We start from the raw sequence: 15,768 nt of genomic DNA on the forward strand, positions 1-15,768 counted from the left end.
GTCAAATCTGACCAAAATATCGGAGCTTCGTCGTGCTGCTGCAAGAACGGAAAAAGGCGCTTCTCGAGGCACTCAGATTTGTAGATCTCGCCGTTTACTGTGCCCTTTGTCACGAAAGGCTCACTCCTCAGTCCGCAAGAGCAGTTGGCCTGCCAAACGAGATATTTGGAGGCGAACTTCGACATTTTCTTCTTCTTAAATTTGTCGTCCACATCGCTCTTACTGGTGAAAAACGCCAACCCCGGAATTTGCCTATAATCGGCTTTTATACGTTTGGTCGTCCATCACACAGCAGCCATATTTTGTCAGCATCTTCTCGTAGAGCTTCCGTGCCCGAGTTTTAGCCGTCGATCGTTGTCACTCATCGCGATTTGGGAAGTTCTGTACCTTGTATGAATGTAGTCCAGCTCTCTTCTTCGCTTTCTGGACGTAGCTCTGCGACATGCCGATCTTTTTAGCCAAATCACGGCTTGAGACGTTGGGATTTGCTTTGATCATCCGCTTCACCATTCCCTCCGTCTTTTTGTTCTCCAGTCCCGGTTTTCTTCCAGCTCCTTTGCCGTGGTTCATCGTCAACTGCTCCTGGAACCGCTTCAACACTCTGGAGACGGTTGAATGGTGAATGTTCAATATTTTTCCCAACTGCCGGTGCGACAGATTAGGAAATTCGAGGTGTTTGGAAAGAATTTGTTTTCTCGACTTGCGTTGGTTCACCTCCATTTTCGTTGAGTCGAAAAACACGACTTCGAGTTTGACAGCATGTAAACAATACACATCAATGATAGGGTTGCCATCCGTCCCGCAAAAACGGGACATGTCCCGCTTTTTTGTTGAATGTCCCGCTGTCCCGCTTTTTCCTCCAAGTGTCCCGCTTTTTTTATGAAAAAAAAACTTTTACAAACTTGCCTGACTTACACTGGAAAAAATCAAACTTTATCCTCAATTTCAATTCATTGGTTCAACATGAACAATCAGTCGAATACGTCTTTGATTCAAAATAAGCAGCACAACACAAAAAAAAACGAATAGGTACGACATTTTCCTTAAAATAAGCATCAATTTTTCAGAACTAACATAAGACAATAGTAAATAACCCTAAAGTAACAGTAAGAATCTGATTCAGTTCCGCGTTTTTGGAGCATGTTCAACCAATGCAATGTAAATAAAATTGGTTTGAAGAAAATATTGTTTAAGAAGCTTTCAAATGATTATCGATCTCAATTTTTCCACAGAATCTTAGTTAAATTTTCTTTTATCATTCACCACCTTTTTCGACTCAGTATCCAAAGTATACAATGATGGAAGTTTTCTTGAGTTTTCAAATTTTTAAAAGAAATTTGAAATATGTATGGGAGAGTGGGGAATCATGGGCCACTTTTTTTCGTTGTTCCATAACTTCTTTATTATAAAAGATAAAATGAAAATAAAAAATGATATGCTTTTCTACATTTTCAAGGCATCAGAAGGTATTTTTTTTAAATTTCTGATTCTGATTGTTTAAAAAAATGCAATTTTTTTTGGATTTTGAAAAATGGTGGGGAATCGTGGGCCACCAAATTCAAATCGACCAAATAACATGCGAAGTTTATGAGTTGACCAAAAATTGTGATTTCCTAATTCATTTCGTTATTTAATAGCAATTTCAGATGATGAAATAAAAAAGAGAGCAGTGTATGATCGCATAGATTCCAAAACCTGGCTCGCGAACGTTTTGGCTAAATTTCTTATATAGGATGGACAAAATATTTTTCATAACTCTTCATTTGGCATAAGAAAACTTTGCAGATAGGTAAAACGTATTTGAAGTTCTGAATGTGTATAAAAACATAAAATTATAGGTGATTCAAGATGTGTGGCCCACGATTCCCCACAAGCTATGATTTGCAAATTGGTTGCGTTTGTGTGACTTATTGATGTTTCATCAATAATTCCTTTTCCATGTGAAAGATCATGACAAAACAAAGATCAAAAGCGTATGAGCATATTTTAGTTATGCACTTTAGGTTCCCCGTCGATGAAATTAGCGGGTGTTTTTTTAATTATATAAGTAAATTTTGCCAACTTTTTTTAGCTTGATAAATAAAAGAAGCATATGATGCGTAATTCAGTCAACAACATATAGGAATATATGATCACGCAAAGTGACGACGATGACAGTTGATTTGAGATTTTTATCTCAACACACATCTGAGATATTAAAAGTGGCCCACGTTTCCCCATGGCCCACGATACCCCACTCTCCCCTATATTTGTATTTCCACAAAGTTTTTCTCAGCGATATCCAATCTGCCGTTAACATGTAGGACTTGAAATATTTCTCTCATATTACGTGTTTATTTGCGAGTTAACCGTGTTTATGGCAAAAAAAAACCGTGTAAATAGAAGTCATGTAAGAAAAACTGAGCAAAATCAATCCGCCTTAAAAAAAACCTTATTGTACTTTCTATGAAAAGCTGTGGCTGATGGAATACGTATAAGATTGCCAATACAATTTAAGCCATTTTTAGAGAGTTTCTTAAATGTCCCGCTTTTTTCGGCTGTGTCCCGCTTTTTGTCGTTAATTGTCCCGCTTTCTTCTGAGAGTATCTGGCAAGCCTAATCAATGAGAAAGTGTACAAAATTTGGTTGATTTTTACCCAATGGTTAAAAAGTTATGCCCTGTTGAATGTGTCGCAATAATTTCGTGTTCGCCCTTTACCAATTTAGACTTTTCCTACAAAATACGAACTTCGGTCGCCGAGATAACTCATCTCAAATAATAAAGCCTTCATTAAGTTTTCATACACTTTTTTGTCAAATTCATTAAATATTCCAAAATTGATACATTAAAAAGCTACAATTATGTGAAAAATGGTTTGTTGTGTTAGAATTCTTGGTTCTTTAACCTTCCCATGCCGTTCGGGTCAATATGACCCGAAGCGCACATTTAAAATCTCTTTATCATCATTCCAATATACTGAAGAACTAGGAATTTTAACAGACCAAGTATGTTCTATGAAAATAATGATCAAATTAACGTCAAAAAATTGAAATTTGAGTTTTTAAAATCGGTTCATTGGGAAATGAAATACAGCTAAGCAAAGCTAAAATTGCATATCGTTTTTTTAAAGTTAGATTTTTTTCTACCGGAAGATCTGAGATAGCGGTCAAAACTTTCATTGAACCCCAACATATCTATACATTGTCGGATAGATGGATTCTTGACGATTTCAAACATCAATGAAACACTTAAATACAGAAAAGCTGTCAAAAGTTATGAGCATTTTAAAAATAAAATTGATTTTTCGGACTTTTTACTTTCTGAACCAGTTTCTGATAACTTGGTAATACATATCGACTTTATTTTAAAATTTTGAGTAATAAGAACAAATTACCTACACAATGAATATAATATCATCAAAATCGGTTAACATTTACAGCCAGGAGAACGAAATCAAACTACAACTCAAATTTTCCCGAAACGGATATTTGGCGAACGGCATGGGAAGGTTAAATATATGTTTTTCCACGAGTGGCAAACAGGGACTCGTTAATTGATTTTTTTCTATGGAATTTTTTTTCTTGGAAAGTGATTCGACCACTACCATAAAAATCGATTGAGATAATGCGTTCAACTTACGAAGGCGCCGTAAGTTGATCGGATTAAATATTGATCAAGAAACTGGATTCGCATAAAATCAGAGGTATAGCGAATTCTCTCACGCTAGCTAGTTACCTCACGAATAGGAAACAGTTTGTGCAAATCAACCGCACGACAAGTGATCTGGGATACCTACCAGTTCCTTAAGGCAGCAATTTGGGGCCCCTTCTGTTCATCCTGTACGTAAGCGATTTAAACAAACTTCAGTTGAATGGTAAATCTAGACTTTTTGATGACGACACTTCATTGTCGTATGAACAGACTGATGTTAGCAGAATAATATCTCAGATGTCAAAGAATCTCGTTACCCTACAAGGACACTACGACGCCAACCTACTGTCTCTGAACCTTGAAAAAACTGAAACATCATCTTTAAATCAACGAATCGGCCAATAGACTGTCATAGCCAGCTCCAAGTTGGCCAAACGGTGATTGAAAATGTCAAAAGTTTCAAGTACCTCGGGCTGATCTTTGACGAGCTTATCAAATGGGATGTCCATATAGAACGATTACGGAAGGAACTTAGTGCTATACACAACATTATGTGGACGATATCAAGATTCGTTCCCATCAAAAATCTTATTGGCCTGTATCGTGCATTTGTGCCATCTTAATGGCAATCATTTAGGTAGGCGCAAGAAGAAAAAAACAATATAAGATCACTACAAGCTATGCAAAATAGATGCTCCAAAGCGGTTTATAAAAATTCCAGACTATTCGGCATACTCAGCTTGTTTCAAGATAGAGAGAGAGAGAACTTAAGAGTGACGTACAGATCCACAATCTGCTGCACAATCCGCTGTTCCACCACAACGAACAACTTTTGTATCAGGATCATAGGTTCCCAACACGTTCGAGAGGAAATCTAACACAAATAACGGTGAACACCGAGCATATGAAGAGATCTCCTGAGTATTTTAGCAAAATGAAGTACAACAGTCTACCACAACACCTGAAACTCATAAAAAATAGAGCCAGTTTAAAACGACAAGTTACAGTCCACCTGAGGACTAATTTAACTAACTTTCTAGTGTACAGTTATAAAAACAGACTCGATCGCTCAACCAGCCACAGATCAATCAATTCTTCAAAGCCTCCTTAACAGAGACTACCTAAGCAACCAAAAGTCTCATATCTACTTAAACTCGTGCCTCCAAAGTACGAATTTTGCTGAACAAAGGTTCCAAAGGGAATTGGTACTGAATTTTTTCGAATGTGAGCATGAAAGTTACAAAAGGTTCCTAAAATAGCCTTCTATGGACTTGAAGTTCCAAAAAGTTCCTCAAATAGCCTTTTTTGTGACATGTAAATCGCACCCACACAGTATAAAAGTTACAAATTAGGTCTCAAATAGCCTTCTGTGAACTTCAAGTTCCAAGAAGTTCCTCAAATAGCCTTCAGTGAACTTCAAGTTCCAAGAAGTTTCTTAAATAGCCTTTTTTTGTGACATGTAAATCGGATCCACACAGTATAAAAGTTACAAATTAGGTCTCAAATAGCCTTCTGTGAACTTCAAGTTCCAAGAAGTTCCTCAAATAGCCTTCTTCGAACATCAAGTTCCAAAAAGTTCCTAAGATAGCCTTTTTTGAGACATGTCCTCCATTTCATGAATATGAAATGTGAACGAACATCACAAAAGGACATATAATAAATAAATCATTTTTTGGAGCTTGGAAATTGTTGAAATGTATAATTTATTTTTAAACTTCCACTCAGTACAACTTAAAGCTAACTAGCAAATGTTTGTTTTTGAAAAGAGTAAATATTTTGCCTTTATAAAATTTCGTCCAACTGTATTTACTTAACACGAATTATCACACATAGAAGTCAGCTGAAGCAATTCATTAATTAAATATCAAGATAAACTCAATAATTTGTATAATTTCATGCTTAACAGTTATAAACATGGAATTTCATTTTTTCAACCGATATTATTTTAACCGATGATTGATTTACATATATGCCGTTTCGTAATGTTTCTTAGTAATAATCAACATGCGTCTTTGCTGCTGGCCGCTGGCTGCCCTTGCGGGTATTCTAGGAAGCTTATAACCACTTCGAATTTTAGCTGCCGGCAAGGCAACATCTAGGCGTATAAATAAATAGTTGTGTAGCGTGCCGGCATGTATCGAACACAGTTAAAAACAAAGCAATTAAGTAAGATCAATTGAGGGAGATGATGGAAGGAATAAAGATGGATGCCGAGAAACCGGCAGGTGGTGACCAAAGTAAGAGAGGAGAAGAGAATTATTTTTTGTTTTTGCTGATTAAACGTTTACTTGTGGGCTGAATAGAAGGCCGTCCAAATCTATAATGGAACTTAAAAGTTTCAATAAGAACTTAAATTTTGGGCTGAATAAAACGAACTTCAGCACATTGATTATGCTGATTAAGCTGTGTTCGACCTTTTTAACGAGACTTTCGGTTGCTTGGGTAATCTCACTGGAGGCTCAGAAAATGTCAAGTTTCTCGCTTGAAAGATTACTGCCACTAATTGCCCCAACCAATTTTTTTCTCGCCCTCTCCACCAGCCACCTCCACCACTGCCGCCACCTTTTACAACAGTCACATGCCGCTAACCACCACTCAAAAACTGGAAAATTAAAATGATGAAAAGAAATATTGTTAAACTTTACAACTGTATGCAAACAAATTAATTTAAAATAAAAACATGAATAAAAGTGAGGAGGTTTATGCCTTTGGGAGAATGGTCTTGAAAGTAGCCAACTCGCGGGAGCTTTCCCAGCTCAATTAAAAAAAATTAAATAAAAAAATTAAGCAACCATCATTCCCATGCACTGCGGTGCACCTTGTCCCACCGTACCCATAATCTAAATCTTGGCGCGATTCCTGCACGGAAACCTTCGTCGTCACCGTGGAATCTGCTGCGTAGCGAAATGCAACAGCCAGCCACCCAACCAAGCCAGCCAAGCCAGGAGCATAATGTCATCGTCGTGGGTAGTCAGTCTGTATGACGGCGCGCGCTGTTTTTGTTTGCCGACTTGTGCCATCGATACGTCCACTAAATCTTTCCTTGCCAACACTTGTTATCCGCGATGCTGTAGCTTCATAGCTATGTAGGTAGCTATAGGTACTAAGTTACAGACACCGACCGAACAGAACGAAACCATCATTGAATTGGTTCACCGGGGATGAATTCCTGAAATTGCGCCAATCACTCTGTTTGGAAAATTCGAAGAATCTTTTTTAAACATGTTTCCCCATCGTTGGATACAATTGGATGCTTGCGAAAATGGATATTTTGTGCTTGCTTTTTTTTAAAACATAAATCATTTAAACTTATTAACTGAAACTATTTTGATATAAAGGAACTGATTTTGATATAACCTCTAAAACTTTGAATATATAATAAGAATTTTAAAGATTTGTAACACAAAGTAGCTTTTTTAGGCGTTTTTAAAATATATAGTCCCAGTGTCTTTAAGAGGCGTGAATTCAAAAGCCGATGGCATTGCGCATTTTTATAGACTTGTTCTGTAAAAAAAATCGTTACATCATGTGGTATCACAACAATCTGTTTTTGTTGAACATTATGCAGAGCTGAAAATCTATGTACGAAAATTTTGATTATGCTTAGCACATATTAAGCATGCTCAAAGATTCGTGACAACTCATCAAATAAAAATGTTGATAATGCTTCGAACAACCATTACACGCGTCTAGTCCATAAAATTACGACTGTATTCCCATTTACGATAAAGCTAAGCTCATTATCTGTTGTCTGTTATTTGTCTCTCTTTTTTTTTTGAAACAGTCATTTGGAATTTAAATAATTCCAACCGTGGCACACAGGAGTACGTAGAAGAAAAAGTTGGCCAAAAGTATTTTTTAGTTTTGAAATCAATAAAATAGTTTATTTTGACTTATCAAACGTTTTTAAGATCATTTAAAATATTTTTTACCGTTTTCGTAATTTTTCATAATTTTCTATAAGAAATTTTCTAACATTTATATGACATTATAGATAATCCAGGTTAAAAAAGTTGTAAAATTCAAAAAAAATCTAAATTTTTTTATTTGTTTTGAAAGTTAAATAACATTTGAAAATATTTGAAAAGGAACATTAATTTTACTGAGCTTTAATTTAAAATAATCGAAGCCCTAAAAACGGAAAAAATCTATCAATATTTTTAAACTTCAAACTTTAAAATATCAAAAATGCGCGAGTTTGCGCGAGTTTTTTCTTTTGCACATGATTATTGAAGTTATCAATCTTCTAATGATATCAAACATTTTGCCGGGACTTGCTGGGAACATAAACAAAAAAACTAATTTGTAGAAAAATGAACGTTTAAAACAAAAAATAAATAGAAGAATTTTCAAAGCACTGCATACTGTCTCTATAGTCATCGAATTTTGTCTATTATACTTAAAATTATTGAACACCCCTCCATTGAAGTTTTCCATTTCAAATTTTCATTTTTAGTCACTAAAGATAGTTTTATTCATTGATATGTCGTAGTCGCGCTGATTCAACGTTTTTTAGAAAATTCTATCTCATAAAAATACTAAAGTTCCGACAGCTGCAACAGCTTATAAACAAATCAAATGTCAAAAAACTGACCGGTAAATGGTGCTAAATTTATTCAAGAATCAAATAAACATTTACATAAAAGAAACCAATGCAATTTGAATTTTAAGTTTTGGCCAGGTTTTTGGGTGAAATACTCCTGTGTGCGTGGTTCTGTTCGATCGAAGTGTGATTCATCAAAAGTTCCGGTCTAATCAAGACGGTGTACGATGAATACAGATTATTTAATCGAATCAGCTCAGCCCGTGTAGAATGTCAGTTACATTTTTTTTGTAACCAGGCAAGTGATTTATGGCTTATGATTTATTTTGGTGACACAAGGAAAAGGTATGTTTTGCGTCTTATTTTAGGTGACTTAAGCCCCACTTCCTGACTGAAAACCATCCATGGCTCTGTACAAATCCAATCAAATTCCAGATCGTACCGAAGGAGAGAAATCCACCAAATTATCCTTAAGAGAGACCGATTAGAATTTTTGTGCCCTCACTAAATCGTTTATGAGATAACATGTGAAGCCTGCAGATTATATCGAAAACTTCGCAAAATACTGGAAAAAGTGGCCAAAACAATGGCAAATAAGCCGATCAAAAAGTCGATCACTGGCCTATACGATTGACTGGAATCTATTTTTTTTATTGATTTACTGTAAAAGAAGACTATAAAGAACTTAAAAGTGAAAAAAAAATAATTTGCTCCTAATTTGTGTATATACTGTTCATTTTGAATTTTGCTTAGACATAATAGGACACCCATCCATAGTATACTGTCTTGTCTTACGACATAACTTGATGAACATAACTCCTCAAATTCACTCGGTCCATGGCAAACGTTCTCCAATTTCTCGGACATTCCACATTCGCCAGATCACTCTCCACTTGGTCTAACCACCTCGGCCAGCCTTCGCCCGCCACCTTCGGGATACTGGGTCCGCCGTAGAGTCGCGCGTGCTCGTGGTTCATCCTTCACCTTCACACTCCCTTCTCCTGCACACGCCGCCAAGATGGTTCTTAACACTCGTCGCTCGAATAAAGGGCGAACACGAAATTATTGCGACACATTCAACAGGACATAACTTTTTTACCATTGGGTTAAAATCAACCAAATTTTGCACACTTTCTCATTGATGTGTATTGTTTACATGCTGTCAAACTCGAAGTCTTGTTTTTCGATTCAACGAAAATGGAGGTAAACCAACGCGAGTCGAGAGAACAAATTCTGTCTAAAAACCTGGAATTTCATGACCTGTTGCACCGGCAGTTGTGAAAAATGTTGAACATTCACCAGGAGCGGTTGACGTTGGACCACGGTACAGGAGCTGGAAGAAAACCATGACGGGAGAACAAAAAAACGGAGGGAAAGGTAAAGCGGAAGACCAAAGCAAATCCCAACGTCTCAAGTCCTGATTTAGCTAAGAAGATCGGCATGTCGCAGAGCTACATTCAGAATGCAAAGAAGAGAGCTGCCCTACATACATACAAGGTGCAGAACTTCCCAAACCGCGATGAGCGGCAACAACCGACGACTAAAACTCGGGAACGGAAGCTTTACGAGAAGATGCTGACAAAATATGGCTGCTGTGTGATGGACGACGAAACGTATATAAAAGCAGATTATAAGCAAATTCCGGGTTTGGAGTTTTTCACCGGCAACAGCAAGATTGATGTGGACGACAAATTGAGGAAAAAGAAAATGTCGAAGTTCGCCTCCAAATATCTCGTTTGGCAGGCCATCTGCTTTTACGGACTGAGGAGTGAGCCTTCCGTGACAAAGGGCACAGTAAATGGCGAGATCTACAAATCTGAGTGCCTCGAAAAACGATTTTTGCCATTCTTGCAGCAGCACGACGAAGCTCCGATATTTTGGTCAGACTTTACATCATGCCACTATTCTAAAAGTGTTCTGGAGTTGTATAAGGCCAATTCTGTCCATTTTGTTCCAAAGGACTTGAACCCGCCAAACTGCCCAGAGCTATGCCCGGTGGAGCAGTACTGGGCAATAATGAAGCTATAGCTTCGGAAGAGCAAGAAGACAGCCAAAGACGAGAAGGACATGTTGAGAAAATGGAAAAAAAACTGAGAAACTGGTACCAGATGACACTGTAAAGACTTTGATGGAGGGCATCAAGCGAAAATGCGTTCAATTTTACACTCGAGGCTCCTTACGCTTAACCCCTGCCATCTGATTTTGTACAGCCACCTTGTCCACCTTCTTCGCCGCAGAAAGCCATTTTGCCTTGAACTGCTGCTCGTCCCTAGCATTTTTTTTGGTCTTCTTTAGGTTCCGCTTGACAATAGCCCAGTATGTCTCAATTGAGCGGAGCTCTGGCGTGTTAGGAGGGTTCTTGCCTTGGGAACCACCTGCACGTTGTTGGCGGTGTACCACTCCATGGCCTTTTTACCGTAATGGCAAGATGCCAAATCCGGCTAAAACAGTACGGAACAACCGTGTTTCTTCAGGAAAGGCAGCAGACGTTTAATCAAACACTCTTTCACGTAAATTTCTTGGTTGACAGTCCCGAAAGCTATAAAAATGCTGCTTTTCAAGCCACAGGTACAGATGGCTTGCCAAACCAGATATTTCTTCGCGAACTTTGACAGTTTCATGTGCTTGAAAATATCTGCTACCTTTCCCCTTCCTTTTGCCGTATAAAACTCCTGTCCTGGAAGCTGCTTGTAGTCGGCTTTGACGTAGGTTTCGTCGTCCATTACCACGCAGTCAAACTTCGTCAGCATCGTCAGCAGCGATTTGAAGTCACTACCTTCTTGTAAGTCGATAGTCCGGCTCGTTTTTTGGCTCGATGCACGGTTGTAGACGATACACCCAGCTTATTTGCGGCATCTCGGAAAGAGAGGTTAGGGTTCCGCTTGAAACTACCGGCAACTCTCTTTGTCGTCTCAGCGGCTTCCGGTTTTCGATTTCCCCCCGATCCAGACTTCCTGGCTGTCGACAAAGGTTCCCCAAACACTTTAATTACATTTGTAACGGTTGATTTGGCAACTTTTAGCGATTTTGCCAGCTTTGCGTGCGAGTAGCTCGGATTTTCGCGATGCGTGCTGCTCTTCTTCCTTGGACGGCATTTTGACAACTGATGAGTGAATTTCAAAATCAAAATAGGAGCAACATCCTACACACACACACATTCAAAATGAGGGGTGTTCAGGTTTTTTAAATGCAAAATTGAAAGAAATACGTCAAGTTGATATTGACCAAATTTTGACCGTATCACCCTTTAGAAGATTAGCCCTCACACGAAGTGTAACCTGTATTGTTTATTGTTTACTGTGCGACGAGTGTTAAGAGCCACCTTTGGGGCGTGCAGGACAACGGAGTGTGGAGGCGAAGGATCAACCACGAGCTCGCGTGCCTCTACGGCGAATCCAGTATCCAGAAGATGGTGAAGACTGGCCGGATACGCAGGGCAGGATATGTTGCGAGAATGCCGGACGACTGTCCTGCAAAACATCTGTTCGTTACGAATCCGGTAGCAACGGGACGAGCGGGGGCGTAACGAGCGAGGTGGTTAGACCAGGTGGAACATGATTTTGCGAATATGGGATGTCCGAGAAATTGGAGAACAGCTGCCATGGACCGAGTGAATTTTAGGAAGTATGTTCTTCAAGTTATGTCGTGAAACGGAATACTACGAAAATAAATAAATAAATGTTGCAATTCACCGAGAAAATTTACTTTACCAACTGTATGTTCCCTAGGGTGCCCCAGCAAAGCGGTATATCCTAGAATCAAAACCTTTATCTGAAATCGTTCCTCAGCCTACCAGAATGCCCTATGCTAAATTTCAGCACATTTGGTTTACCCTAAGGGTTGCTGAACGTGGCTCAACGACCCTCGATCATTTTCTCTAGTGTAACTAAAAAATCCACTTTTTTGGCTTTAATTTTATGCACATGCACCGAATGCTCTACAAAATTGGTTTTCTTCATCTGGACATAATTTCTCACCTTTCCATTGAAGATTGTAAAATTATACCAGTTACGACAAAAAAGTTATTAAGGTTAGATGAGAGACATGTCAAACTCATTGTTCTTTTTACACGCATGTTTTTGACCGCCGTTTTGAACCTTAAAATTGTTTATTCATTGTATTTATTTTGAATGTTTACTCAAACATTCCCGGAGATCTCGGGAAATGTATCATCTTTACGAAAGTAATTAGTATTTGACCAACAATTGCTATTGGTTAGCTTATTGGTCTCCGCGAGGAATTCAAACTTTGTTCGAGATTTAGAAAAACGAAGAATCACACGAAAAACCACTTATCAAATTTTTAAAAAATGTAACATTTATAAATTACTGTAAATCTTCAACGAGACACGGATGCCACAAAGATGGTAAAGTGTCATTAATAAAACCTTAGAAAAAGCTTATTGGTCAAGAAATCTAGTGATCCTTAAAATCATTGGACGAAAAGAATTTTTTGATTTCCAACCCCACATCAAATCCTATAATTTTCGCAACTTCATCCCTGATTACTGCTGCTGCTGTAATCACGTTAGCGGCAACAGCAACAGCAACGCAGCAGCATCAGTGTCAACAATAACAACAACAACAACAACAACAATACAAGCAACCCAAAAGTGGGTGGCCATCATCAGTAAACACTCTGCTGGTGGCTGCCGAACGCCGTGCGACGACGACGACGAGATGGAATGCACTAGCAATTTTCATTCAGCTTTTCCACTTCCATCGGGTTCTCTCTCACTCACACTTCTGCCCCGCGTTGTCGTCATCCTACAGAATTTTGTGATTGTTTATCAAGGACGGACGGCTGACTGGTTGGCGGAGCGGAGAGGAAGCAAGCGTTTTCCTTTTTAGTTTAACTTTTCTTCGAGTGTATCCTGTTCGATGTGTTTTCCCCCGCCGTTTTCTCAGGACTCAAAATGGGAAAAATAGGTTCAAGTCACGCGAAACTGTTGTAGCAAGTTTGTTTCTTTTAGCGATTGAATAGGAACGGAACCATTGAATCCAACAATTTTGGAATTCAATAAACTAGTAATCGAAGTGGAAAAGATACTTGAAAATAGTTTGAAGGATTGTTCAACATTGAATTTCTGCCTGTGCCTACTTTGTACCTATATGTCAAAGAAAACTTTCCGGTGCAGGAAACTCCTGAGCTATGCTATATGTTACATTTTTGTAAATACGTACACTTTGTATCGATTCTCTTTCAGAGAGCGGCCGCTGCTTGCCCCAGGCCTATAACAGCTGTGATGACCTTCTACCCCGTTTTTTCGTCTAACTATGGCAAATTCCACCCGCTACTCGTATCACACGAGGCCACGAAGCTCCATTTCCATATCGCCTTTTGCCTCTTCAAGGCACACTTGACGAAAAATAACGCAATCACGCGAATCCAATCCGGGGCCCGGTATGTTTTGCTGTGAGCCCACTTTCCCACCACTTCTTGGCACCTTCCGGAAACACAAACAAGGACCTCCCAGAGAAGCTAAACGTCAATGTTGCTTCTTCAGAGACGTCGTCGGCTAACACGAGCATAAGCAATCAGCCACATGTTTAAAAGACACTAGGATCAGGGCTCTCGAAATGAGACGAACGATACAAAAAATATAACACGTATCTCCCAAAATCTCCCACCGAATCAATTCCCCACACACATGGAAAAGCGCCAACCCCAACCCGTCTGCCCGGTCCGGCGATAAACAGGCCGCAGGAGCAGCGTCACGACGAAGACCGGGAAAATGCAAAAATTGCACACCACACACTCTGATGCTCTGCTGCGCCAAATTGAGTAGAGATTGGAACGCGCGGGTAAATCGAACAAAACGCTTCCAATCACGACGACGACGACGACGATCCGAGCGTCGCGACGATTCGAGAGAGACTAAAATGTTGCAAAGCAGGAAGCTGCAGAGAAACTGATGATGACGGCTGGCTTGTTTTTGTAGGACTGTGAGCTGAGCTGTGAAGGAAGATGTGCTCGTTCGTGCACGTTGGCCCGTTCGGATTCGTGAAAATCGTAGGGTTGCCAACACGTGCGCATGGCGGACACCATGATAGTATTTCCATTTGTCAAAATTATGCTTTTCTAAAATGTAATCAACCTATAGACCTTGGTTTGACTTACTTCTGTTCCTTAATTTATGCATAATGTAATTAATTTACTTTAAAATTTTCAGACCATCTGTAAATTTTTGGATATCATTGACTTACTTATCTTCAAATGTTATTTAGCATCATGAAATATTCGGTGTAGTCATTGTCGTTCAGCATTATGCAAACTGTGGCGGTACAGACCATTCCGGATACCTTCAGAGTGCTGCTACAAAAGTGTCTCGACGAGGGATCCTTTCCCAATTCGTGGAAAACGGCCAAGCTGGTGCTACTACCGAAACCTGGGAAACCCCCAGGGCATCCATCATCATATAGACCCATTTGTCTGCTGGACACCCTTGGTAAGCTACTGGAGAGGATAATATTAAACAGAGTTATTATCTACACAGAAGGCGGAAGTGGACTGTCGGACAGACAGTTCGGTTTTCGGAGATCTACGGTGGACGCCATCCGAATGGTGACACAGTACGCGAAGCGCGCATATAAAAAGAAGCGGGCAGGTGTTCGTCACTGCACCATTGTGACGATCGACGTTAAGAATGCCTTCAACAATGCCAGCTGGGAAGTGATTGCCAAAGCGCTTCACAGGATGCTTGTTCCCAATACTCTCTGCAGGATAATAGGAAGCTTCTTCGAAAATCGAATCCTGACGTACGAAACCGAAACTGGGTTACGATCTACTGCCCTAACAGCGGGTGTTCCATAGGGTTCCATACTCAGACCTGTGCTTTGGAATGCCATGTATAATGAGGTGTTAACGCTGAAACTACCAGCAGGCGTGCAGATAGTCGGATTTGCTGACGATATTGTGCTCATGATCACCGGCGAAACAATCGAGGAGGTAGAAGACTTTGCATCGGTGTCCGTAGAAAGGGTTGGAATCTGGGTGGAGGGAGTTAAGCTTCAGATAGCTCACCATAAAACCGAAGTTCTGAAGTAAGAACTTTTCAACATCTTTGAACAGATGACGGGAGCTCTTCGTCGGTGCCGCAACAAACCTGAACAAATTCAGGTGCTCCGGAAGTTTATCATACAGTATAAATCCTAAACTCATAACTGTTTATCACACTGGGTCTCCTCTTAGAAACCCACCAGAAGCCCGGCGACAGTTTCAGGCTGCCGGACCACACCACCGATCGCACAAGCTCCAGAGAGGGAGGCGTTTTGGCTAACGTCATACGAAAGGAATTGACTTTCAGAATCTTGTCGCACATCCACACCACCATCATCGAAGCTGTTGGCTAATGGCGTGGAGGTTGAAACAACTGGAAACGATCGGTCCATCGCAGTGTACTGTCCTCGGCCCTTGGTTGGTGCCTAAACTCACCAGGGCACTCACTTCCGTCACACGTGCTAGTTGTTGATTTGTTATAGGCGGCAATCTCAAAGCCTGCCTCGAAGCCTGGTGTAACTACCTACAGAATCAAAACACACGTCTACACAGCAAAAAAAAATTTGTGATATTACATCGAAAACGTGCACATAAC

General features: G+C 39.7%; 1 pseudogene; it reads right to left on the bottom strand.

The window, feature by feature from the left end:
• Window positions 1-14,047, bottom strand: part of LOC129749479 (THO complex subunit 2-like) — a 244,233-nt pseudogene extending 230,186 nt beyond the window's left edge.
• Between the last annotated feature and the right edge of the window lie 1,721 nt (window positions 14,048-15,768).

Source organism: Uranotaenia lowii, chromosome 1, assembly GCF_029784155.1.
Source record: "Uranotaenia lowii strain MFRU-FL chromosome 1, ASM2978415v1, whole genome shotgun sequence".
NCBI lineage: Eukaryota > Metazoa > Arthropoda > Insecta > Diptera > Culicidae > Uranotaenia > Uranotaenia lowii.